Genomic DNA, 26,379 nt, shown 5'->3' with positions numbered 1-26,379 from the left:
ATGTCCCTCGATCCCCATAAACGCCTTGGCATGGAGCTACAGAACAAAGAGATTCTCTTCCCCAACCCCAGGACCATTACTGAAATCAGGAAATGGAACCCTGCCACACTGTTTAATCCACAAATTCAAATCTTTCCACTCATGTCTGTAATGTCTCTTACAGCAGTGTGCTGCCTGGTCCAGGATCTCGCCCCAGACCCTGCCCTGTTCAGGGTCACATCTCCGAAGGGTCTTAGGAAACGGGGAGCCTTGATCAGCTTCCCCCCTTTGACTGTCATGCGGGGAGGAGATTGGAGCAGGGAGAGAAGAGGAAGCAGGAGGAGAGTGAGAAGGCGGTGCTCACAGTCAGAAAGAGAAATTGAGGAACCAGATGGATCTCGGTTCAAACTGTGACCCAGTGATTCAATGACCGTGGCCCTGGGCAAGTGACTGAACCTCAGTTGTCTCATCAGAAGAATGGGACCAACCCATAGGCTCGCTGCGAGAGCAGAGCCCTGGCACCTTGGAGGGAGCCAGTCCCCGGCACTTCCTGTCATCCCAATTCTTTCCCCGCCAATTACCAGGACTCGGAGCAATCCCAGGTGCCCCGGATCTTCAGACGTCCTCTTTGGCTCCTCACAAAAAACAACGGGCTAGAAGCAGGTATTACCATCATCCCCGCATTATAGAGGAGACGTGTTCGTTCTTTCCGGCCGCTCTAGCAGAACACCCCAGACTGGGTGACTTCCAACCAGCTGGAGTCTCTTCCTCACAATTCTGAAGGCAGGTAAGTCCAAGATCAAGGCTCAGGCAGACTCGGCCTCCAGTGTGGACCCACTTCCTGCTTCATAGACAGTCAGCGTCTTCCTGTGTCCTCCCATGGCAGAAATGGGTCTCCTGTATGGGGTCATTAACTTCATTCAATAGAACTCTACCCTCATGACCCTACCACCTTTCCACCCCAAAGGCCCAGCCTGCAAATACCATCATTTTGGGGAGGTGGGGAGGTTTTACCCTATGGATTTGCGTGGGTCGGGGGAGACACAAACATTCGGTCTACAGCAGGAGGAAACTGAGGCACAGAGAGGCCACCCAACTAGTCAGCAGCAGAATCAGTATTAACAAGCAGACCACACACACCCCCCACCCATACATGTGGTTGTTGCCAGTCTAGGGCAAGAGAAGATGGCGGCCTGGCCCAGGATGGAGATGTGGGGATGGAAACAGAGGACTGACCCCCGCCCAGGAAAAACAGTGACTGACTGGGGAGGGGGCTGAGAAAGCAGAAGTTTAGGCCGAACCCCTCCCAAGCACTGGAGGAGAAATACCTTCTTGAGGGAGATGGAAGGAAATGAGAAAAGGTTGGGAAACCAGAGGAAGCCCAGTCCTGAAGTATGTCCTGGGGCCTTCAGCGTCCAGGGATGGGTGGAGGTGAGGTTGGGGGCTTGGGGAGTGAGGAATGAGACAGAGTCCCCAGAGGATACCCAAGGGACTCACAGGACAAATTGGAGAACAGAGTGAAGCCGGAAAGCAAGGAGTGTTGGGCAAAGGGTCTGTGGCAAATGGGGCTCAGCCCTTAGCAAGCTCAGAGGAAAGAAACCAAGTCATAAAAAGCAAATCTCTGCTCCCCTACCCCCAGGCCACCCTTATGCACCCCTCCCCAGTGCAAGCCCTTTGCTACGGGACTTTGTGGCTCCTCCCACAAGAGGTGAGTTCTACCTCTCCATGCCCTGACCTGGAACCCACAGCTCCCTCCAGCCAGCGGAATGCCCCAGAGCAACAGACATGGGTCCCAAGATGAGGCCCCAAGATGTCTGAGAGTTGCTCCTCTCTCTCTTGCTCCTTTGCCTTCGCCACCAGAACGTGCCTGGGCTAGCCTGCTGGATGGATGTGAGGGGGATGTAGAGAAGAACTGAGTCATCCCAGCCAAAGTCATTCCAAACCAGCCAGCCTCTAGCTAACCTGCGGGAGGATGGCAGACGCAGGAGCGAGCCCCACCCAGCTCAGCCGAGCCTGGCCTGGATGAGCAGAACGGTCCACGTGAACCAAATATACGTGAGAAAAAAAAATAATAAACAGTCGTTGTCTTAAGCCACTATGTTTTGAGATGGTTTGTTAGACAGCTGTAGCTGACTGAGACAAGGGACAGACTAAGAGCTGAGATAAAGGTGTGGGCATCCCCAAGACCCAGTACTTTATCTAGGCTTTATTGAATGACCAAGGAAATCCAAGATTCTCTCTTTCCTTCAAACTTCCCCTCCAAATTCTTATTCCAATATGCAGGTCTCCTCTTTCCTCTAATAATACAGTGTATGCCCCTTCTAGGGATGCCAGATTAACACTTTGAGAGACAACTGTCAGAGAATGATGGCTTTGGAGCTCATGCCATCTATGAACTGAGAGCTATTGTGACCACTTAAGTAAAGGACCAGTGATCTTAGTTTCAAAGGGACTGACGGTCTTGCTGAATTTTGGGCAATGAGCGGATAGGTCCTGGTGGAAGGGAGGCCAGCACCAAACTCAGCCACCCGTGTCCCCTGTATGAAGATGGCCTTGACCCGTGTCTCCTTGGATGCGTCCCTTCTTTTCAGTGGGGAGTTTGCTTCTCCCTCTCCATCTCTCCATAAATAAATAAAATCTTAAAAAAAAAAAAGGTCATTCTGCAAGGCATCTGATGACATTGACTGTCATCAAACAAAACAGAAAACAGAGCAACCCCTCCTCACTTAAAGGATTGTAAGGGGAGGGAACCGAAATGACCCACAACACGTCTCCTCCCACGTGCGCCCCCCCCCCCCCATTAATCAAAGATATTCATGGTGGCTTCTTTTGACAACAGTCTAGTATTGAAGAGGGCAGGCTCTGGAAGGAAGCCTCTGCCTTTGTTTCCCACCTCTGCCACCTACTGGCTGTGTGCCTAGGGTAAGTCACCCACCTCTCTGTGCCTCAGTCTCCCCATTTATAACAACTGTCCTCTCAGGACGGAGTGGATGTGAAGGGCTTGGGGACAGTACCTGGAGCTTTTGTGTCATTCTTAGTGATAAGCCCCGTCCGGTAGGGGACACAGGAACCAAGATAAGCCTGGGCCCTCTCCTCAGAGAGGGGACACATTTAGTGTGTAGTTACACGGCGAGTGATTAGAGTTAAAAACCAGAATCTGAGCACCTTTCCCCATCACTGTCCCTACTGAGTCCAGGCCGCTGTTACTGCCTATATGGCCGGTTGTGATGGAATGTTGCTCCGGGCGACACTCACACAGCGAGTGATGTTAATATCACTGGGGAAACTTTGGCAGGGAGCTGGGTGTTCACAGTCTCGAGGCATCCCCTCTCAACTACGGGCTACAGAGGAGAGGCTCCTTGGAAGTTGAAATCCGTCTGTGATTTTCGGGTCCCCCTTCTGACCAGGGTGGAGACGTTCCCATCTGCCTTTTTTTTTTTTCTTTAAGATTTTATTTATCTGACAGAGAGAAATCACAAGCAGGCAGACAGAGAGAGAGGAGGAAGCAGGCTCCCCACCGAGCAGAGAGCCCGATGCGGGGCCCAATCCCAGGTCCCCGAGACCATGACCTGAGCCGAAGGCAGAGGCCCAACCCACTGAGCCACCCAGGCACACCCCCCCATTGGCCTTTTAGAAAGGACCGCAGCAGGTGGAGGTGAGGCCGGACTGTCCTGGGAGGTGGAGGTGAGGGAGAAAGACAGGGAGAAGATGGAGAAGCTGATGTCAAATAGGGAGAGAAGTGGAAGGAAAGGGAAGAAGAGAGGAGGGGAGGGAGAATGGGGATAACTTTGATCCAGAGGGGACGGAAGCTGGGGGTTGGGGGTTGAAAGGGAGGGGGGCACAGAAGGGGATGAAGATGAGGGGCTTGTGCACTGGGGATGGGCAACAAGGGAATCCGGCCTCATGACTTCAGTTTGCCCGCAGGGAAGTGTGGGACAGGGTCATCAGCTGGAGGGCAGGTGGAGGAGTGTGAGAGGACTGCAAGGACACCTTCCTCTTTTGAGCAAGCAGGCACCAGAGCCTATGGCGAGGATACCCTGTGCCTGTGTGAGGTCTGTGATTTCTCCCGTTCAGGTCAAACCCGTTGGGCTGGCTGGGTGGTTTCTTCCCGCCGCGTTCAGCTGGCGGAGAAGACAGATGGCTGGTGTTTGGCCAGGTGTGTACTGCCGAAGAAGAGGGAGCGAGGAGTGTGGAGGTGCTTAAAGGAAGTGAGTCAAACATGAAGAAAGGGGAGGAGGGCTGAGTCAAGCAAAGACGTGAAGAAAGGGTGGCGGAGAGGAGAAACGAGGGGTCATGGTGGACCCCTCACTCCTTCTGGAAAGGCTCTTTATCCTTGGCTTCACTGGGTTTCCTTCCACTTCTCTGCTTCCCCCGCTGCAGTGTCCTCACTGACTGACCCCTCCAATGCCCTACACTTTTCCAAGTGCAAGTCAGCCACCTCGCCTCCCCTTTCCTGTGCCTTCCAAGGGTTCGGTGACCACAGATAACTTTGATCCCAGAGTGAGAAGCACTGTCCCAACCTGTTGGAAAGGTGGTCTGCAGGCAGTGGGGGGAGTGGTGGGAGGTGAAAGGACCATGGGGGCAAGCCTGTCCACCAATACCCCAGAGAGAGCACAGGGAGGGTCTGACTCCAGAGACGGGAAGGTTTCCTGTGGTCATTGCCGCGACTTCCAAACCTGGCTATACACCAGAGTTGCCCGGGCAGCTTAAAAACCAAAAAATGCTGTGGTGTCTGGGTGGCTCAGTCAGTTAAACGTCTGCCTTTGGCTCCGGTCATTATCTTGGGGTCCTGGGATCGAGTCCCGCGTCGGGCTCCCTGCTCAGCGGGGAGTCTACTTCTCCCTCTGCCCCTCCCCCTGCTTGTGCTCTCTCTCTCTCTCAAATAAATAAATAAGAAATCTTAAAAAACAAAACAAAACAATGCCCAGGTCCACACCTGCTCAATTAATTCACCATCTCTGGGCCTGAGACTGGGCTGGTCCTCGGACAGTGCACTTGCCTCCTTTGCCATTCTGTTTGGGGTTGGTTGTGCAAAATTTGGTCACACCAGGGAAGAAGCTATTGGAAGGTGATGACTTTTCCTCCCCTCCCAGATTCTCCTCTGCGATTATGTATAATCAACCTCGGGACAGCTCTCATTATCACCCAGCATATTATTAATATTAATATTTTAAAAAATATTTAATTTATTTATTTTAGAGAGGAGGGGAGGAGCTGAGGGAGAAGGAGAGACAGAATTCCAAGCACACTCTGAAGCCCAACATGGGCTCGGTCCCAGGACCCGAGACCACGACCTGAGCCGAAATCAAGAGCTGCACATCCAACGGACTGAGCCAACTGGGCTCCCCTCAATATGAATATTTATTTTTAAGGTGAGATATTCGGAGGACAATTGAGGAAATCTGAATGTGGACAATATATTAGATAGAAATCACTGAATGAGTCTTAATATGCTCATTTATCTTCCGGTCAAGCCTGACCCAAAACCATACATGGAAGGAAAGTACGAGAAACGGGGCTCCAACAGAGCTAAGCTTCACGGTATGAAGCCACAGCAGACCCAGAGGGGCATTTTTGTAAATGTCAATCAGATTATGCCCCACCCCCCATGTGGCCCTTCCGTGGATGTGGTGTGAGCTATCCGAACCCCTTCCCAAGGCCCAGCAGGGGCCATCACCTGCCTCCCTAGACTCAGCCAGTACCCCTGACTTGTTTGCCCGAACCACCCCAGTCGGCTTGGAATTCCTCAGACCTCTTCCTGGTGTCATGACCTTTGGACCTTTGGACTTGAAGTTCTTTTTGCCTGGAATTTGTGCTCTGCACGCTTCATGACTCTTTCAACCTTTGGGTCTCAATTCACATGCCACCTCCTCCGAGAAGCCTTCATGGGTCGCACTACCTAAAGCAGCATCTTTCAGCCTTCAAGGTGAACATGAATCCCATGGGAATCTTTCTAAAATAAAATGCAAGGCCTCCTAAATCAGGGGGTCTGGGATGGGGCTGAACTTGTGCCTTTCTAGCAAGCTGCTGCTGCTGCTGGTGTGCACACCATGGTTTGAGGAGCGAATGATCTAAAGCTGTGTGTTTCTTCCTTTTACAGCTCTCACTGTACTCTGGAGTTAACTTGTTTCTTTTCTTGCTGATTTACTCCTACAACACAAGAACCTGAACCCAGGAGGCCACAGAGAGGGTCTGCTTGTTCACAGCAGCGTCCTGGCACAGAGCGGGTGCTCCGTATTCATTAAATGCCTCACTGCAGGGGACTCAAGGATACAAAGAGAGGGTCCCCGACCAGAGGATACTGAAGGGTAAACTCATACTTACAGTGAGATAACGGAGGTGTGGCAGAGTACCGGGAAGGCTTACCAACAGGTCATATTTCTTCTTAATTATTTTTTTAAGTAAATCTCTACATCCAACACGGGCCTCAAACTCAGAGCGCTGAGATCAAGGGTCACACGCTTCACCAACTGAGCCTGCCAGGCACCCTGAGGAGGGTTATTTTTAAAGAAGGCTAATCTTAACTTTGTCATTTATTCTTTATTATTTTATCTCTCTCTCTCTCTCTCTCTCTTGTTTTTAAGATTTTATTTATTTATTTGAGAGAGAGAGAGAGTGAGCAGAGGGGAGGGGTAGAAGGAGAGGGAGAAACAGTCTTCCCCGTTAAGCAGGGAGCCTGATGCAGGGCTCAAACCACCCTAAGACCATGAGCTAAGCCAAAGGCAGATGCCCAACTGACTGAGCCACCCAGGTGCCCCTCTATGTCTCTTTTTCTCTCTGAAGTTTCTCAGCCATAAAGTTGGAAAGGGTTGTCTTAGCCCATTTGGGCTACCAGAGCAAAAGATATCATAATCTGGGTAGCTTACAAACAATAAACATGTACTTCTCACAGTTCTGGAGGCTGGGAAGTCCAAGGTTACGGTGCTGGCAGAGTTGGTAGCTTTCCCACTATTATCTCATGTAGCAGAAGGGGTGAAGGAGCTCTCTGGTGTCTCTTAAAGGGGCCCTAATCTCACCTGGTGTCTCTTAAAAGGGCCCTAATCTCATCAGTGAAGGCTCAGCCTCCTGCTCTAATCATGCCCCGGGTCCCACATGCTGATACCATCATACTGCCGGAGCAGGTTTCAGCAAAAGAATGGGGGGGGGGGGTACAAACATTCAGCCCAGAGCAGGGTGGGTCCTTTTCTCTCATCTCCTATGAGGTTAGCACATTACTAGAGGCATAACTGGACACTTAGTAAATACGTGCTCGAATCATGTTTATTCATTAAGATGTCTGAAGGTCAAACTTGAAAAAAATTTAATAGCAAGTGATGGTTGAGCATTGTCAAAGGCAAATACCACGTGATCCTCTTTTAGTGCAATATCGTTGGTTTCCCCTCTCCCCTGCCCTCAACCATCCAGTTCATACAAACTCCCAGATGCCGCCATGCACAAATCCTGGGGGAGAGGGAAAAGCCTTGGGTCCAGGAGTCAGGACAGATGCATCTGGCTCTGTTTCTGCCGTGGACTTGCTGTGTGACTTGGGGCACGTTGCTTGCCCTCTCTGGGCCTCTGTTTCCAGATCTGTGCACATTAAAAATGTTGGACCCAAATGGCCTCTCTGCTCCTTTCCAGTTCTATGTCCTATTCCATTTTCCTAAACTGAAGTAAGTTTTCTCTGGCGGTTTTAGGGGAATTCTGAGGCTGTGCCTGGGAGAAGAGGACATGTCCTCAGGGAGGGAAGGACTCTGGCCTGAGGAGCTGACCCCCCAGAGTCATGCTGCCAGCCAGCACTACGAGAGGAGATCAGTGACATACATTCAATACGATTCACTGAGGGCTTTCTACCAGTCTTCTCATTTCCCTGAGACCTCCTACTTGAATGGGTCACTGTCCTCAGTCTCTGGGGCAGAAACTGAGGTTTGCCTGAGGCCCATAGAGCCTGTGGGTCAGGGCCTGGGTTCAAAGCCAGATCTTTGCAGCCTGACTCGTCCATTTACTAAGTTCAACTTTCTGGGCCTCAGTTTATGCATCTGGAAAATGGGGGTAATAATAGTTTCCGCTTCAGAGGGTGTGTATAAGGACTCGATGAGTTAATATATGTAAAGCATTTCAAAGATAGAGCATGGGTGATCCCAGATCTCACGCCCCTTCTACCAGGCATCCAGTCTCTGGTGGGAGGCTGTTCTTCCCCTACCCTCTGAGCCCGAGTTCAGTCCCACCTCCTCACTCACCCCTCTGATCACCCCCTGTGCACCAGGCACTACGTTTGGTATCTTCACATACGTGTTGCAAGACTTCTCTTGATTAGAAGGGGATCATAACCATGGACCACAATCACTGGAAAACGTTACTTCCTTTAATGCTTTAAAATTTCATTTAACTTAGCTTTTTATTTTTATATTTACTCTATTTTAATTTAAATACTAATAAGGTTTAATCCAACGGCTGAATAGTAAGTTCACTTTCATGAGCACATTTTCATTTCATTTCAATCAATATTTCCAATTTAATTTTAATCAATGCACCTAAATTAATACACTTTAATTTAACTTGACAGTATGATTTGATGTAATTGTAATTAACAAGTTTTCATTTATTAATAGGTTTTTGCTTAATTAATAAGTGCTAATGTAACTTTAGTATGTTTTAATCATTATTCATATATGTTAGTGTAATTAACGCATTTTGGTTTCATTTAGTACATTTTATTTAAAATTTTAAAATTTTGTAGAAAATTGAAATCCTTACTGATTATGCTGAGGTCCTCCTCCATCCATCTCCCATCCCAGTCCCCTCCTCGGAAGGAACCACCATCATTTCTCGGTCCTCTGACAGCCTTGTACGCATTCGCAAGCATCTAGCCCCCCCCACCGTCCCCCCACACCCCTGCCAGAGCAAAAACAGTATCTTCAGTCGTAGTGGTGACAGGTGCTGCTGGCTGCCCACCCCAGGGCCATCCCCGCCTCGTCTTTGCTTACAGAACCTCAGTTTTGTTTGGGGGCAGTAATCCCAGGACATTGATCCTGATTGGCCCAAGCCAATCAGCTCTGTCTCATTCCTCTTGCTTTCTCAGCCTCCTTGCCCCTGTGTTTGGATATATGACCCTTCTTCCACCACCGACCCCTACCCTCTCACGCCCCCACCACCTCCCTGCTCTGTCCAAGACCGCTTGGAGAATTTCCGAAAAATGCATATCAGTTATCTACCGCCACTGTAATGCTGCGTGAAAAACCTCCGCCCAACCTCAGTGGAATGTAATATTAAGCATCAATTGCTCATGCCTCCGGAGTCTGCTGGGAATAAGGTAGGTGGTTCTGCTGATCACTGCAGGGCTCATGCCCATGTCTGGTGGCCAGTAGATGCTGAGCAGTGGACGCTGGATCAGGCGCCTAGAGCAACTTGACTCTGCTCTACGTGCCTCTCCTTCTCATCTTCTAGCAAGTTAGCCTGGGCATGTTCTCCTGGTGATGGCAGACGTTCGACAATGCAATCTCACATGCCCAGTTCAAACTTCTGTTGGTGTCACATCTGCTAATATCCCATTGGCCAGGGCAAGTTCCATGGCGAAAGGCAGAGTGGGAGGGCACTACAAAGTCCACAGCAAGTGCACAGGGAGAGGAGGAGAATAGGGCAGTAGTTGTAATTTGCCCCAGCAAATCTTCCTGCCTAAAAATATTGAGTCTTTTAAGAAGACAACCGTTTGCTCTTGCTCTTTGTCCTTCCCACTTGGGACAATGGAGTGAATATGTGATGTGGAGAGCTACAGCAGCCACCTTGTGACCATGAGGCAACAACAAGGAGGATCAAAACCGCTGGTACTCTGAGAACAGCACACAGCAGAAGGATATGCAAATCTGTGAGGATATGCCAGAGCTGTGGAACCAGGTCACCTACATCCAGTAACTGGTAGTTGAATATTCTTTCTTCTTACAGATGAACTCATCCTAATGGAAATAGTTTGATTCCTGAGCTCTGAGCATGCCCCTTATCAAGAAACACCTACCTCTAGCCCGCCTCTACCTCAACACTTGACATTCGTATTTTCCAAATATAACCACAACACCATCTACCATCCTACACTCTTACAATCTCTGACAATGTGACTTTTGCTTGCTTCCTATTAACAGTCAGGTTTGTATGTTCCTTCCCTTTGGATCTGGGAAGGTTTAGGACTATAGCAGAAGTGATGTGTTATCCGTTGAATTATATCCCCTCCCAAATTTCTTCACTGAAGTCTCAACCCCCAGCATCTCAGAACAAAACTTTACTTAGAAATAGAGTTAGGGTGTGGTGATACTGGAGGAGCGGGGGGCCTCTAATCCAACATGACCGGTGTCCTTATGAAGAGGAAATATTTGGACACAGGCATGCACAAAGGGAGGCTACTATGTTAAGGTGAAGGCAGAGGTCAGGATGATGAAGAAACAAGGAGCACCAGGGATGTCGGCAAACCCCCAGAAGCTGGGAGACACACAGGGACAGATCATCCTTTCCTCTTGAGGGTTACCCTACCAACACCTTGGTCTACCCTCTCGACATCTTGATCTTGGACTTCAAGCCTCTGGAATTTATAAGACAATGAGCACATTTTTGTGGCTTAAGCCACACTCTTTGTGGTCCTTCCTTACATCAGCCCTAGAAAACTAATACATGGATCCATGGGACTTTTGGGGAGTGGTCATAAAAAGGCAAATAATATTTGTTTAGCTCTCTTGGGATGTGGCCTTTAGAGCCCTGAGCTGCCATGTACGAGGTTCCAGTGTCCTGGGACCGCCATGTTGGGAAGAAGCCAGACCACATGGAGAGGAAGTGTTGGTGTTCTGGGCCAACAGCCTCAGCGGGTCCTGGTCAATGCCAGCATCAAACACCAGACAGCAGTGATTAAGCCTTGGAGACAACTCCAGCCCACCCACCATCTGACTGGAACTGCACGAGAGGCCCCAAGCCTGAATCCAGCCAACCACCCCCCACAAGACTTGTGAACAAAATAAATGATTGTCATTATTTAAGCCACTGGTTTGGGCAGTTTTGTAATTCAGTAATAAATAATCAGAACATTGGCTAACTCCTAGACTTCCTTTAAATGTCACTCAAATATCCCTGGCTAAGAAAACCTTTCTTGACCCTCCAGTCTTGACCAGATTCTCAAGGCCCACCCTCTCCCTCTCATGGGCGCTCAGTTTCTCCTTTGTAGCCTTTGTCACCATCGTGATCAGCTGCGTGATTATTTGTTTAATGTCTGTCTCCTCTGGGGGCTGTGTGGGCAGAGTCTGACAGACCTAGTTATTTACAACTCCAGGACCTAGCTCATTGGGTCCAAAAGTGTCCAAAACTGAGCTCATGGCTGTCCCCCACTCTGCCATCTGTTCCCCACCTCCCGCTAGCACTCCCCTCTCTGTGGCTGGCACTACTCCTCATTCACCCAATTGCTTGGCTCGAAAATTCTGGAATTAGCATTGACTCATCTCATTCTCTGTCCTCAGCAAATCCTCTACCTTCAAAACCAGCCCTCCCCTAGAAGTTAGAAGCAGAACTTCCATGGGAAGGCAGGCAGTTCCACTCCTGGGTGTATGCCCAAGAGAATGAGGACAGGTGTTCAAACAAACACTTGTACGTGAATGTTCATAGCATTGCTCTTCCTAGTCAAAAAGGCAGAACCAACCCATTGTTCTGAAGGCTCATCCATGTTGTAGCACATATCAAGCCTTCGTTCCTTCCTATTACCAATTAATACCCCACTGTATGGTTCCACTGTGTTTGTTATTCACTTATCAGCTGATGGCCATTGGGTTGTTTCCACCATTTGGCTTGGTTGAAAAACGCTGCCATAAACATCTGTGTACAGATATCTGTATGGACATTACTAGGGGTTCTTAAATAGGCAAGAGTGACAACATCAGGCCATGTTTTTAGATGAGAGGAGATGATGGATCTCGAAAGAACTTTCGGTGGCAGGCGCCATAGCTAATCAACTTTGAAATTCCAGGTCCCAGCACCGCGGTGACTGGGGGTACTCAGTGTATGATGGCGGAGGGCACTGAAGTCCAGAGAGGGGTGCACGAGCCTATAAATGACTTCAGAACCATAGCCTATTTGCATATCAGAACTCCTTCTGGGAGCCGAGCATCTCGTAGGCTGCCCCTCCCCCCCAGTGGAGAAGTTGTAGGGGGCTGAGCTAATCTGACGCCACCATAGGTGTCGAGACTGGCGAACAAGGAAAGGATGTTTGTGCTTTTGCTGTGGGTTCAAATTGTACTTTGGACCTATTCACACAGGCACGGGGCTGGAGAGGAAGGAGCCTGGATTAGAAGACCAGAAAACAGGCTCCAAACCTTGCTCTGTTCTTGTATGGCATAGACTTAACTCGGTAGCCTGGGATATCGCACGCTGTACAGGGCAAAGGGGGATTTAGCCCTTGTCCCTGGCTCCTAGGAGGTAAAACCTTTAAGCCCTTGGTCTGTCTGGCCTCAACCAGAGGGTTTTTGTTCACCCGCAGTCTTAGCTCACCTGGAGGTAGCTTGACCTCTGGAGGAGCTGGAGACCGAGGTCAGGCATCCAGGAACGCTGCACGCTGAGGTTCAGGGGAGCCTTCCTGGTTGGCAACAGCTCATGTCTGTTATCCCACATCGTGCTTGGGAGAAGTAAGCCCTGTCTGCTCTATTTCGAGGGACAGCTGGGAGCTCGTGCCTGGTGTCGCTTGGACCCGAGCTCCTTTTACTTTTTGCCTCTCCCTTCTACTGTCCCATGGTAACCATGGGTACAACAGGCTTGCTGGGTTCTGCCATCCTTCCAGCCAACCTTTAAGCCTGAGGATAGCCTTGGGGACCCTTGGAGTCCAGTCCAGTCCTTAACCTGCTGTGTCATCCCTTCCCATTCACACCTGCCCATCCCACTGCCTCCCCATCCCCAAGCCCTGTGAGAAAGCTCGGAGTGACCTTTTCCCACCTCGGAGGACACTTGGCAAGGTCTGGAGGCAATATGCTTGTCGCACTGTGGGACAGACTGTGGGGAGAAGGTGCTCCTGGCCTCTAGCAGGGAAAGGCCAGAGATGTGTTTCAAACATTCTACCATACACAGGACAGCCCCCAAAACGAAGAAGGACCTGACCCCCCCCCAAATGACAGCAGCACTGAGGTTAAGCGCTCTGCTCAGGGAACTCCCCATGGCCTATGGAACACGGTCTGCAACTCCTCCACCTGTCGCTTTCCGTGCAAAGTCTCCCCTTCCATGAAACAAGGTGAGTCATGGTACTTACATCTCGGGCTTGGTGGGAGGATGAAGTGAGATTTGCATATTAGAACGTCGAGAGGAAGGCTTGGTCCATGACACGCACTGTTGAAATGTTTCTTGTTACGATTGCTGCTGTGGTTACTATTTATTATTATTACTATTGTTGTTATTGTTATTATTATACCTTCAGTCTTGGAGCATCAGTTTGCTGCTACCAGATCTAAGTCTGGCCAGTCTTTGAATTTCCCAGCCTCATTTTCCCTTTCTTACCCTTTGTCCAGGGAGATTTTCCCTTTTCCCCCAACCACACATCCTCCGCGGACATGTTTCAGCCAAGTGTCTGGTACATGGGAAGCAACTGATAGTTACTGGGCCTACTGATTCCATAATCCACTGGTCCTTTAAGATGCAGATTAGGTCTGGGACTTTTTTCCCATTGGCTTCAGTCAGTCCTCATAACATTGTCTTTCCTCCTACAGCCCATGGAAGCTCAGCTCCTCTGTTAGCAGTTAAGCAAATGCCGCTGGTGTTCTTTGAATGTTCTGAGCGGCGCGATGTCACATTGGTTTATGACAGGCAGGCGTGCCCAGCCCTGCATGGTTACAGAGATACAAAGATGAATAAGAGTGTCTTCACTCTTCAACTAGATTTTATGGTCAAGAATGAAGCTACTAAGGATTCTCGATTTATCCTCTCAGTTGACAAATACTAAACACCTGTGGTGGTAAAAAGGATGGGTTTATTCCTGCGTCTGCCTCTACCTAGCTGTGAAGACTCGAGCAAATTATTTAACCTCTCTGAGCCCATTTCCTCATCTGGAAAATAGGGATGATACTAATATTCCCATGTTGTGAGGGTTGAGTTAATACAAGCAGAGCTTGATAAATGCTTTCTATTTATATAATTCATTATAATTTGGGGGACCAATGGTCAAGCAATTTCCAGTTTTTGGAATTGAGGAGCTTCGGGAGGACATGGGGTTTTCAGGGCTAAAATCAGGAAAGTTCTGGGCACCTGGGGTTGAGCTGGTCATCCTGATAGAATCCTGTATTTTTAATAATAGTATTTATTATTATAGATGATAATGTCTAAAATAGCTTATCTTTATTTATTATTACAGATGATAAATGTCTGAGTGATGCCAGACCACACTTTCAAAGAGCATATAGTCTGGGAGGAGATGCAAAAGAATGACAAAAATAACATAAAATATTTAGTAACATGTGAAAAAGCTAGAAAGTTTACTCAAATAAAAATACCTACCCTAGGAGGTGCCCCAAAGAGTGTTTCGAGCAGAGAGTCGAAAAGTATTTGTTGAATGACTTGCAAGATGGTCGAGCACAAATGGAGGGCTCCGTATTTATCGGGTCAAAGAAGCTGTTCTAGTCCCCTCCCACCTTTTTTAAAGCCAGAGGAATGGTGTTCTATTCCCATGGACTTGGATTTCCACGGCTAAATATTAAGAAGCAGGATGTTTGCTTACTTTTTTTTTCCCCCCTCTCTTGGCATTAGGGTTGTTCAAGTCCTCATTTCAGTGAGAAACATCTCGCCAGTATTCCCAGGTACTGTGTTTCAGGGTAGGGGAAAGCCAGTCATTTTGATCCTGCAACAGCCCTCCCGCTGATTCATTCGCTCCCCAAAGGTGAATGTGCACTGCGTTCAGAGCGTGGCCACCCTTCCCTTGAAAGTGTCTCACAGAGCACCCCCCAGTGTTAGTAGATTCTTCGTACAAAAATAGTGATTCTCCAAGTGTGCCCTCCCACCCAGTAGCAGCCACATCACTGGAGAACTCATTAGAAATTCGCATTCTCAGGTCCCACATCAGACCTCCTGAGTCAGCCCTCCAGGCTCACTTTTGAGAAACACTGCGCCAGACAGAGGAAGCCAAAGGAAGTCTTCTGTGAAAGAGATGTAGGGGTGCTTTTTTACTCTCTAAAGCTTAAAATACTGAAAGGTTCAGTTTTTATTTAATGACTTTTTTTAAAAAGATTTTATTTATTGATTTATTTGACAGAGACAGAGACAGGGAGAGAGGGAACACAAGCAGGGGAGTGGGAAAGGGAGAAGCAGGCTCCCCGTGGAGCAGGGAACCCAATGTGGGGCTCGATCCCAGGATCATGACCTGAGGCGAAGGCAGAGGCTTAACCTACTGAGCCACCCCGGCACCCCAGTGTGTTCACCTGTTTTAATGTTAAACCTATTTCTGATGAACGAGTTAAGTTATAGGGTTAAGCACTTCACTCCTTGTATGGCTGGATTTTATTCCATTACTTGGATCTACCACGTTTAGCTTATCCATTCATTGGTCATTGGACATTTGGTTGTTTCCACCTTTTGGCTATCCTGATGAGTGCCCACAGGGGCTTTTTAAGGTATCTTCATCTGGGAGGGTCATCTTGACAGGAAATGCTCTTCCACACACAAACCATAAACATAAGTCTCCACTAGAAAATGGGGACAAAAGGCCATCCACCCAGATGCCAGCCTCTCCCTCAGAGAGAAGACAGCCATTCTGAGACGGGCTCTAAAGACCTTCCTCCCTTAAAAAAAAAATAATAAAAATAATTTGATAGAGACACAGCGAGAGAGGGAACACAAGCAGAATGAGTGGGAGAGAGGGAAGCAGGCTCCCCGCCAAGCAGGGAGCCTGATGCAGGGCTCGATCCCAAGACCCTGAGATCATGACCTGAGCCAAAGGCAGAGGCTTAACCCACTGAGCCACCCAGATACCTCACTTTAACTGTTTGTGAAAAAAATGAAACATCTGTCCTAAATTGAAAGGTGTTTAATTCCTGTCTTTGCAAATGGATCCACATCTTCCTGCCTCAGGGCCTTTGCACTTGCTCTTCCCCCAAATATTTTTATAGATTCCTTTCCTCACTTCCTTCAGGTCTTTGCTCAGTGTAATTTCACCAGAGAGACCTTCACGGACCTGTATCAAATAGTACCCTCTGACAATCTCCATCCTCTTTCCTTATTTTTTCTTTCCACACTGCATTCTAAATGTATTTGCCTGTCCCCAGTTAGAGGTATGCTGTTTAGTACCGGAGCCACTAGCTACCTGTGGCTAACCTTGAAATGCAACGGGTCTGGAATGAAATGTGCAGGGTTTAAAAAAAAAAAAAAAGGCAAAACGATCTGAGAATTTTGAAGGGGTGGGGGGTGGGAGGTTGGGGGCACCAGGTGGTGGGTTTTGTAGAGGGCACGGATTGCATGGAGCACTGGGTGTGGTGCAAAAATAATGAATACTGTTATGCTGAAAAAAATAAAAAAATTTATAAAAAAAAAAAGGCAACTTACTAAAAATTTTGTATTGGTTACATACTGAAATAACCTTTTGGGTTAAATTGTATTATTAAAGTTAATTTCACGTTTCTGTGTTGTTTCATTAGGACAGCGCTACTGCAGAACATAAGCTAGAGCAGGGTTGTCTGTCTGACTCAGACGCAGCTCTAGCTCGGAAAGAAGCTCAATAAATATTTGCTGAACAAAGGACTCCAAAAGTAGAATGCCGTTCTTTTTCTTCTCCTCTCTGTTCTGTCTACCCCGGGGATCCATTTTCGAAATCAACTAAACTTTACTGAGGTATCATTTATGCAAACTCACCCGTTTTAAGTGCACAATCCAAGAATTTCTAGTACATCCACCCTGTTGCACAACCATCGCCGTAACTCACTTTTAGAATCTCCCCATCACCCCAATCCGATCCCCTCGTGCTCAGGTACGGCGGATCCCCAGGCCCCAAACCCAGGCAACCGCAAAGCTATTTTGTGTCCTAGGATGTTCAGCGTTCACTTTCTAGGGTATGAATTCCCGTCTCCGCTATTCCAAGGTTCAAACTCCTGGACCCGTCAGCTCCCTCCAGACACTGCTCACCCCGTTTCCACCCCTCCCTCAACCCGGCCCAGCACCGAGCCAGACTCACAGACGGCCGGGAGCCGCCACGTCGAAGCGGGTCAGCCCCGCATCGTCCCAGCCCACTGAAGGGCCGGTCTCTGTGTCTCCCGCTCGCGCAGCGGCTGCCTCGGGAACACAAGAGGCTGCCTCGCTGGGCTCCACAACCCGACCAGGGCGGCCCCCGCCTCGGAGCTCCCACCGCCGGCCACCGCCGCTCGGAGCGGCCGCAGGGAGCCCGAGTACCCCGCCGCTGCGTTCTAAAGCCGCCCTCCAGGAACAATGGCTGGGGCCCCCGGCCTCCCGACCTCCGTGTGGGTGCGGGTGTTGGGGGGCCGGCCCCTCCCCCCGCCGCCCCTTCCCAGGCTCCGCCTTGACACTCTCCCGCCCTCAACGGCCCTCCTCGCAAAATGGCGACCAACCGCCTCCTTTCCCGCCCGCTGCTGGTCACCTGACCGCACCGAAGCCCCGCCCCTCGCGTGGCCCCGCCCCTCGGCGGAGGCCCAATAGCTGCGGAGACTTCGCCGCCGGGCGGCACGCGCCGGGAGCCCGGGCGGCGCGAGGGGCGCGCGAGGCCGCCCTGGGCGTCGTGAGGCGACCCGCAGCCACGCACGCGCGCCCGCACCGCGGGTGAGCCGGCCGCTCCGGGGGGCCGGCCAGGGTGCGCGTGCGCGCCCGGCCGGCGGGCAGCGCGAGGGAGGCAGGGGGCCGCTGGGAGGCCCGCCAGGCGCGAGGCTCGAGGCCGGCGCGCGAGCCCCCGGGGGCGGGTAAAACCCGGTTGCTGCTGCCCTTGCCCCTTCCCTTTCCTCCCTACCCCCCCCTTCCCGCCCCTCCTCACTTTTCAACCCCTCCCCCCCTTTTAAAATCTAATTCGTTTATATATTTGTTTTTTAGGGGGTCCATCTCCTTTTCGAGGAGCGCAGCAGGCGCCGCGGGCGCCCCTCACCCCGCATCACGCACGCACCTTCTGCACCCCAACAGCTCCGGGCCCCGCTGCACCCCCGCAGCCACTTCCCCCTTGGAGAAGACTCTCCTCCGGGGTCCCTGGTCCGCTGCATCCCCTTTCTTTCCTCCCCCGCCCCGCGGGCCCCAACTGCCCCCTCACAGCTCCCCAGCTCGCGCCTTGGGGCCCTACCGACCTCCGCACTTTCTGCACCGAGGCCTTGCATTCACCCTAGCTTCCAGGCCTTCTGCTAAAAATCCCCCTTTTTTCTGAATAGGGGACCAAGATTTGTTTATTTTTAGGATATTCCAGCAAAAACAAAAATCTCTCCTCTCTTCTTTGATTATACCCCTCGCCCTCCTTTTAGGAACTTCCTCTAGCAAAAAAAAAAAAAAAAAAAAAAAAAAATATATATATATATATATATATATATATATATATATATGCACATACATATATATACATGTATTTTTCATTTCCAGATTCTTCCTCCATTAAGGATCACTCTTCAACAAAAATTGTTTCTTCCCACCAAGAGTCCCCCTTTTTGTAGTCTCTTTCCGATGATAACAGACCAACTTGGTGCTTCCAATATCTCATGTGATATTTGTTTTTCCAACCCTTTTCAGCAAAAATCCTTTTTCATCACCAGTTCTACCCCAATTAGGCTTTTCCCAGCAAAACCCTCCAGGTCCCTTACCAAGGAAGAACAATAAGGAAAGGAAGAAAAAAAATAGATTTCCCTTAACAACAAAGCCCCTGTACCATCTAGATTGCCCTGATTTAGTATTGCTTTCTTCCTTCTTCCAAATATTGCCCATCTTTCCCAATTTCACACCTGTGTGCTTGCTTCTTTGGGGACCCAAGTTCTGAATGCCTCTTCCTTTCCACCACCTGCTTTCAGGGCAAAAGAAGTTGGATGAGTGTCCTGAATTTACTACCCAGAATTCCAGGAGGAAATAGCCAGTGGTCTGCCGATCACCTGAATACCCTCTCTGAGGGGCTTAACCTGGGCCCTCCTGTTCCCTGGAGATTCACTCATTTGCTCTTCTCCTGGTGAGTTTTCTTCTTTTGTCCTTGTCCAAAGATTGTCAGATGGATTCCTTTCTTTCTCAGAAGGGTTTCCAATCGATCCAAGGGTCTCTGTAGGGATGGTGAAACGATTACAAGTTGCTGCTTTGGGAAGTCAGATAAAGAAAAGGTTTTTTGTAGTGCAAGCTGACTTCTCTGGAGGAATGTAGACATTTATTAAACTGATGTATGTTTCATTGTTGATTGCAAAAATGCTACCCCCCACCCCACTGCCATGGCTCAGGGTAGCAAGTTAGATACCTCCAGGGACAGGCGGGTGAAGGCCTGCAGTGTGGTAAGTCAGACTGTGTGCCCCATCTAAGTGATACCTACCAGTCAGTGGAAATGCCAGGACACTGTTGCCAGAACTTAATTTTGTTTTTTGTTGTGGTGGTGGTTTTTTGTTTTGTTTTTTAAAGACATCTATTTATTTATTTGACAGAGAAAGATCACAAGTAAGCAGAGAGGCAGGCAGAGAGAGAGGAGAAAGCAGGCTCCCCGCCGAGCAGAGAGCCCGATGTGGGGCTCGACCCCAGGACCCCGAGACCATGACCTGAGCCGAAGGCAGGGGTCTAACCCATTGAGCCAGCCAGGTGCCCCTGATTTTTTGTTTTGAGATGAGACCAGAACATTTTCTTTATTTGAAGCCTTAAATGGTGATCATGAATTTCAAAGGCATTTAAAGAGAGCGTGAAGCCCTTACAAAACATGCCACTGGCCATCACTATGGAATATTTGCTTTAGGGTTTCTTTCTGTGTTCGCCACGTGTGCACATGCAGGACTTTTCCTTTTTAGAGCTGCAGTTCTCAAACTTTTTGGTCTTAGGAGCCCCTTATACTTAAAAATCATTGAAGACTCCAGAGAGGTTGTGCGTACAAACTATATATGCTGATATTTGGTGCATTGGAAGTTTAGTAAGTTTTTAAAATATTTATTCATTTAAAAATAACACTAATAAACTCATTGTATGTTAACAAAGTTGATTATTTAAAAAAATTTTTTCAGAAGACTGTATTTCAGAACACAAAAAATTTGGTGAGAATAGTGGCATTGTTTTATGCTTTTAGAATCATCTGGAATCTCATATCTGCTTCTGCATTCACCCTTTTGAGGTATTCCCTGTAGCTTCTGGAAAGTTTCACTGAGAATGAAAAAGGCAGATAATGTCTGAATATTATTATGAAAATAGTTGTGACCTCGAAGACTCGCTGGAAGGCTCTTGAGGACCCCAGGGCTCCCCACCCCCACCCACCTCCCTTTAAAAACTGCTGTTCTAGATGTTAATGCTTTTTTTTTTTAAAGATTTTATTTATTTAACAGAGAGAGATCACAAGTAGGCAGAGAGGCAGGCAGAGAGAGAGAGAGGGAAGCAGGCTCCCTGCTGAGCAGAGAGCCCGATGCGGGACTCGATCTCAGGACCCTGAGATCATGACCTGAGCCGAAGGCAGCGGCTTAACCCACTGAGCCACCCAGGCACCCCTAAATCTGCTCTTTTAATGAACGATCAGAGGAGAAGAGTTAACCCTCTTGTTAGAATTATTTTGGTTCCATGGCCAGGGGGAGGGAGTGTCCTTTGGTTGTTCAGCTTAAGAAACTAGCTACAGAATGTAGGGCAGGAGTCCCAGGCTCGGGGACGGAATCCTCGCGTACAAAGTGGTTACCTGGCAGGGCTTTGACGTCAGATTCCCCCGGGTAGTCAAAAACCTTGATTTTGAAAACAAAACAAAACAAAACAAAACAAACAAACAAACAAAAAACCCCAAAACCTTGATTTTGGGCAAGTTACTTTACTTCTCTGGACTTTATTTTCCTCATCTGTAACATAGGGTTAAAAAGAGAGGATGTGCCTGAAAGGGGTGTTGTGGGGATCCGATGATCCATAAGTGATTCGAGGAGGGCCTGGCGCATGGCAAAGCCGGAGAAGTGTCTGCTGCTATTGCTGGGAATTATGATGATGATGATGATGATGACAGGGGCCAGGCAGGAAGAAAGTGAGGACTGTGGTAACGTCTGTCAGGAGGAGGCAGTTGTCCCTCACTTCTCTCCTACAGAGAACTCTCAGGAAATGCAAAATCTAACAATTTTCAAGAGAAGCCAGACATTAATATATTTAGTTGAAATCTGCCCGTTAAGAAAAATGTCGGTGACGAACCCAATTGCAAAAAAGAAAACACCACAGAGGCTGAACAGAACAGGCCTATAGTGGCGATAATGTTTGGGGTGGGAAAACAGGGAAAGAATTTGCACCCCCGGGGTAAAAGCTGCAAGTCGCCCTTATTTCCCAGCTTCGGGTGTGACCACTCTCTTCGTGGTAACACTGATGCAGAGAGGGAAAGGAGAAAATGGTGCTTGCAGGGCGGGGGGGGGGGGGGGGGGGGGGGGGCGGGGGAGGAAGGAAGGAAGGAAGGAAGAAAAGCAGGCAGAATAGCAGGTTGGAGCTTTTCAAAAAGGAATGGGATCTTGTCACTCATCTGCGAAAGGAAAGCAGAAAGCTTTCTTTGACCAGAGTTAGTTCCGTGCCAGGCAAGATGCTGTTGAAGGGTTTCATTCGGTAAAGCTACTCAGAGAGAGGTTGGTCCTAAGGAAATCAGGTCCTGAGGAAATCAGGGTCCTAAGGAAAGAGCTCTCCAGGGGCCTGGCAGGGCATAGAAATGAGTGAGGTGGGAGAGGGTGAGAGATTAGGTATTGGTGGGGACCCCGGCAAACCGGACAGTGTCTGCTCTGTCCAGAGCAGCTGCCCTTCTCAGCTCCAGCTGTGGCTTCCTTGCAATGGCAAAGCTTCTCTTGAAAGTTATAGCAATGGACAGAGCCTCAGGGTTTTTTTTTGTTGTTGTTGTTGTTGTTATTTGTTTTTTTTGGGGGGGGGGGTTTAGCATTAAGACTTATTTATTTATTTATAGTAAGCTCTACGCGCAACATGGGGCTTGAAACTCACAGCCAGGAAATCAAGAGTCACGGTCCCCAAACTGAGACACCCAGGCGCCCCCCCTTCCAAGATTTTGAAATAGAAGTCGGAAAGCATGCTTCCAATAAGAAATGTGCAGAGCAGCGAGCGTCCAGTGCGGTAGCCGCCAGGCACTTGTAGCTGTGTACACTAGCATCTGATGACACTTCAGGAAAATACATAATGTAGCTGCTCCTGCATTTCTAGGCGCCCATCAGCGGCTTTTGGCTGGTGGCTGTCCTCGCACAGCGCTGATATAGACGGTTTCCATCAGCACACAGAATTCTTTAGGACAGCGAGGCTCTGTCCAAAAGAAGTCTACAGATTTTTCGACTTGACAACAAATAGAAAAATATTCAGATTAATTGTGGGTGAAATAAACCCCCTTCATACAAGCGGTAAGTGTTTAGATCGTTCCCTCCTTTCCATCCAAACGATGCCTCAGTAAATGTTCCTTACCAGAGTGTGTACCTGTTGCTGCAGGCTAGAACGTATGGTAGACTAATTTCCCAAGAGGCTGTAGCTTTTCACAGGAGAATCCCTGTCTCCTCCCGCTCCCACCAGTCATAGAATGACAGGCCTTTTTTAAAAGAAAAACATTAAAATTGCTTCGTATCCCTAGCGTTGGCTTAAGTTGTTTTTTTAAACTATTAAACAAGGCATAAATGATGATAAAACAAGGCATATGTTCCTAAAGCTTACAGTTCTTGTGGCACCATAAAGCCAGAATCAATTTGCAAATTAAATGTAAAACAAAGCAACCAAACCAATGTAATTCATATTACAAACATCAGTTTAGTGGGAGGGGTGCTATTTTGCTAAAACCGAACAGCTTTCTTGAAACAAACATCTTGTCGAAGGCTGCACTGGGCCGCTGTGGGTTTAGCAGACCCCGTGATGCCTCAGGTCTTCTGTCCTTTTCCTCAGTTCAAACTGCCGCAAGACCTCCATTTGTACCCTGATGTCTGTTGGCTTTTAGGTGACCCCAAAGTCCTTGTTATGAGCTAAATCCACCTCTGTCCCCTTCTCATTAGCCTGTGGCGATGAAAATCATCCCTCTTGGCATTCATGCATTTATAAACATACCCCAGGTGTGGAAATCACATGGTAGTACTGGGTTATAAGGTAGTAAACCAGTAATTCTCATAAACTGATTTTCTTTTCTTAGGTTGTTCTCTGAAGGGAAGCACTAAATTATAAAATTCTTGGAAAGAATTGGGAATGTCTGCAAGGTTCCAGGGGCCCACAAACCCTGCCCCGCAAGGATTAGCAGGGAGCCCTGTATCTAGAAGGTGCTAAAACTTGTTGAATTGAATTGATCTGTTGACAGAGCAAGAACAAGTTCAATATTGGCTGAGGAGGGGTTTGCTTTACTAACTGGAAAAGGATGTAAATATCAAAACATGGCCTTTGGACTTTGGGCATGCCTGCCCCAAGTGGTAATGAGACCAGTTTGTCCTGTGGATGATGGGAGTATGCTGGAAAGCACATGACTCGGCCTGTGGGGAATTCTGCCCCTATCCAGAACCTTTTGTGCTTTCTCTGTTAATTGGTGTAGCGCAGTGTAAATTTATTTATGGTGAATTAATATTGTGTAGTGGGTAAGAACACAAGCTATAAAGTCAGAATATCTGGGTTTAAGGTTTGGCTCAACACCTCATTAGACATGTTACTTTGGATAAATTACTCAGCATCTCAGAGTCCACCAGGTCCTTTCCTTCTTTGTAAAATGGAAGTGATACAGCTCCAACCTCCAGGTTGGAGAGAGAAGAGAGTGAACTCGTGCATGGAAATCTCTGAGAAGGCGAAAAATGCTTCATATTTTATTTTACTAAACATGGCTTCATGTTTATTTTAAACAACGTTTTCTATTTTCTTTTATTAGCTTGTTTTTATTATTGGAATCTGAAAAGAAGTTCGTTTTGCCTCAGAATATAAATTTCTATGGCCCACACTCCCTTCTCTGCAATTTAGAAACCAGAAAAATTCTGACAATGCCACAGGGTCGCAGACCTATTGGGTGGGCAAACCTGAACTCACAGGTTACCTTTTATAGTATTTCTTCCGTTCACTCAGAGTTATCACAGGTGTTGATGCGGAAATAGTGATTTGGTTACCAGGTGCTACCCCAGGCCCACTGAAGTTTACTTAAGATCCCGTGTTTTTCATTGATTTACCCATATTCTGAATTCTAGAACTCACTTGGGTCTCAGAGTTGTACTCTTATGGGCCTGTGTTCTCCTTTTGAGCTCCCCCAATAGGCTCCACACCCAGGCGTGCACGTAGCTGCATGACATGAAATGCAGGTGTTCTGGGCACAGCTGTTCGACTACATTTCAACCTGGAAAGTTTAAAAATAGTAGAAACCAATAGCCTAGGAGTCTAGACCCGAACTCCAGTTACTCTAGGATCCAACAGATTTGTTACCAGTGAGTCATCAAGGATTTACTAAATGTTTAGGCGAGGATGGAATTATTCATAATAGCCGAAAATGGAAACAGCCCAAATACGCATCAACAGATGAATGGATGAAGGAAATGTGCTATATGCAGATGATGGAAAATGGTCTGTCCGTAAAGTCATGAAGTAATAGTGCACGCTGCAGTGTGATTTACCTTGAGAATGCTATTCTTCCCAAAAGCACCAGACGTAAAAGGCCGATACTGTTTGATTCCATCATTTGTATGAAACAGTTGGCCCTCTCATTGAGCCATACTTTGTTTGCCCGCCTCGTAATTATTTTTGTTGAGAATGTGGACATTTTTAATATTGTAATGTGGTGATTCTTGGAATCAGATTCTCCTTCCCCCTACCCCAAGGTTTGTTGCTGGCCACCGCTTATGAGTTATAATGTTTGGCTAGTGACTTTTGTAGACACTCACTGTAGACTGTATTCTTTGTCGTGCATGGTCAGCAAAGTCTCTGTTCTGTTAGTCTGCGGTCAGCTGCGATTTGGCGTAGATTCCCTTAAGTGCCTGGAGTCAAAACACATCTCCTGGTCGTTGCAGTGGGGCTCTGAGTGTTGGAACACAACTTCTGCCCTCAGCAGGAGTTCACAGACCCAAAGTCAGCCAGAAGTGAGAGCTTAGAGCCTTCACAAGTGTTTTCTGAGCATGTGCCTGCCCTGGACACATGGCCTTCTTGATTCCTTGAAACATGTGGATGGTTTTTTGTTGTTGTTTGGTTTTTTGTTTTTTTAAAGATTTTATTTATTTATTTGACAGACGGAGAACACAAGTAGGCAGAGAAGCAGGCAGAGAGAGAGGGGAAAGCAGGCTCCCTGCTGAGCAGAGAGCCTGATGTGGGACTCGATCCCAGGACCCTGAGATAATGACCTGAGCCGAAGGCAGAGGCTTTAACCCACTGAGCCACCCAGGCGCCCCAATGTGGATGGTTTTTATTTTTAAAGTTTATTTTATTCTTAGTTAACTAGAGTCCGTAGTTTACATGAGGATTCACTCTTTGTGTTGTGCAGTTCTGTGGGTCTTGGCTAATGTATAATGTCTTGTACCTACTATTACGTGAATCACACACAGTAATTTCACTTCCCTCAAAGTCCCGCCTGTGCTTTACCTATTCATCCCTCCGCCCTCCCCTCAAACCCTGGCAACCACCAGTCTCTGAGTGTCTCTATAGTTTTGCCTTTTTCAAAATGCCATATGGTTGGAATCATATAATATGTAGTCTTTTCAGACCAGCTTTCTTCACTTAGCAACATGCATTTAAGTTTCCTTCATGTGTTTTTGTGGCTTGACAGCTCCTTGGCTTTTTTTTTTTTTTTTTAAGATTTTATTTATTGAGAGAGAGAATGTGAGCAAGCACAAGCTGGGAGGAAGGGGAGAAGGGCAGAGGGAGAAGGAGAAGTAGGCTCCCCACCAAGCAGAGAGCCCAGTACAGGGCTCAATCGCAGGACCTGAGCTCAAGACAGATGCTTAACCGACTGAGCCACCCAGGTGCCCCTAGCTCCTTGGTTTTCATTGCCGAATAACATTCCATTGTACACAGGTGCCAGAGTTTGGTTATCCATTCTCCTACTGGGAGATATCTTGGTTGCTTCTAGTTGTTTGCAGTTACAGATAAAGCTCCTGTAAACATTTGAGTGCAGGTTTTGTGTTGACATAAGTTTCCAGCTCACAGGTAGATAAGGAGGAGTGTGATGACTGGATTGTACAGTGAAACCATGTTTAGTTTTGTAAGAAACTGCCAGCATAGAAGCTTTTCAGAGCCCTGACTCTTCAAAGCCTCTCTCTGTCCAGCTCTTCCTCCCTGACTTTCCGTGGCAAATTTGTTGTTGGCCCTAATTAATATCCTTTGCCCTGGGCTGCAGCATCT

General features: G+C 48.1%; 1 protein-coding gene across 5 annotated transcripts in view; it reads left to right on the top strand.

The window, feature by feature from the left end:
* The first annotated feature begins 17,638 nt into the window (after positions 1–17,638).
* Positions 17,639–26,379, top strand: part of ZNF541 (zinc finger protein 541) — a 42,226-nt gene continuing 33,485 nt past the window's right edge. Inside the window, exons 1-3 of one of the 5 annotated variants that reach the window (XM_047712483.1) lie at positions 17,639–17,718; positions 17,983–18,135; positions 18,936–19,087. The gene's annotated coding sequence lies outside the window, so the exon portion shown is untranslated. Of the gene's footprint in view, positions 17,719–17,768; positions 17,856–17,878; positions 18,136–18,935; positions 19,088–26,379 lie in introns of those variants that run through there. The other 4 variants (XM_047712484.1, XM_047712486.1, XM_047712485.1 and 1 more) reach the window with 4 other exon arrangements.

The sequence above is a fragment of the Lutra lutra genome, chromosome 17 (genome assembly GCF_902655055.1).
Source record: "Lutra lutra chromosome 17, mLutLut1.2, whole genome shotgun sequence".
Taxonomy (NCBI): domain Eukaryota; kingdom Metazoa; phylum Chordata; class Mammalia; order Carnivora; family Mustelidae; genus Lutra; species Lutra lutra.
The sequence above is the reverse complement of the archived record's forward strand: the minus strand, read 5'-3'. Positions and strand labels throughout refer to the sequence as shown.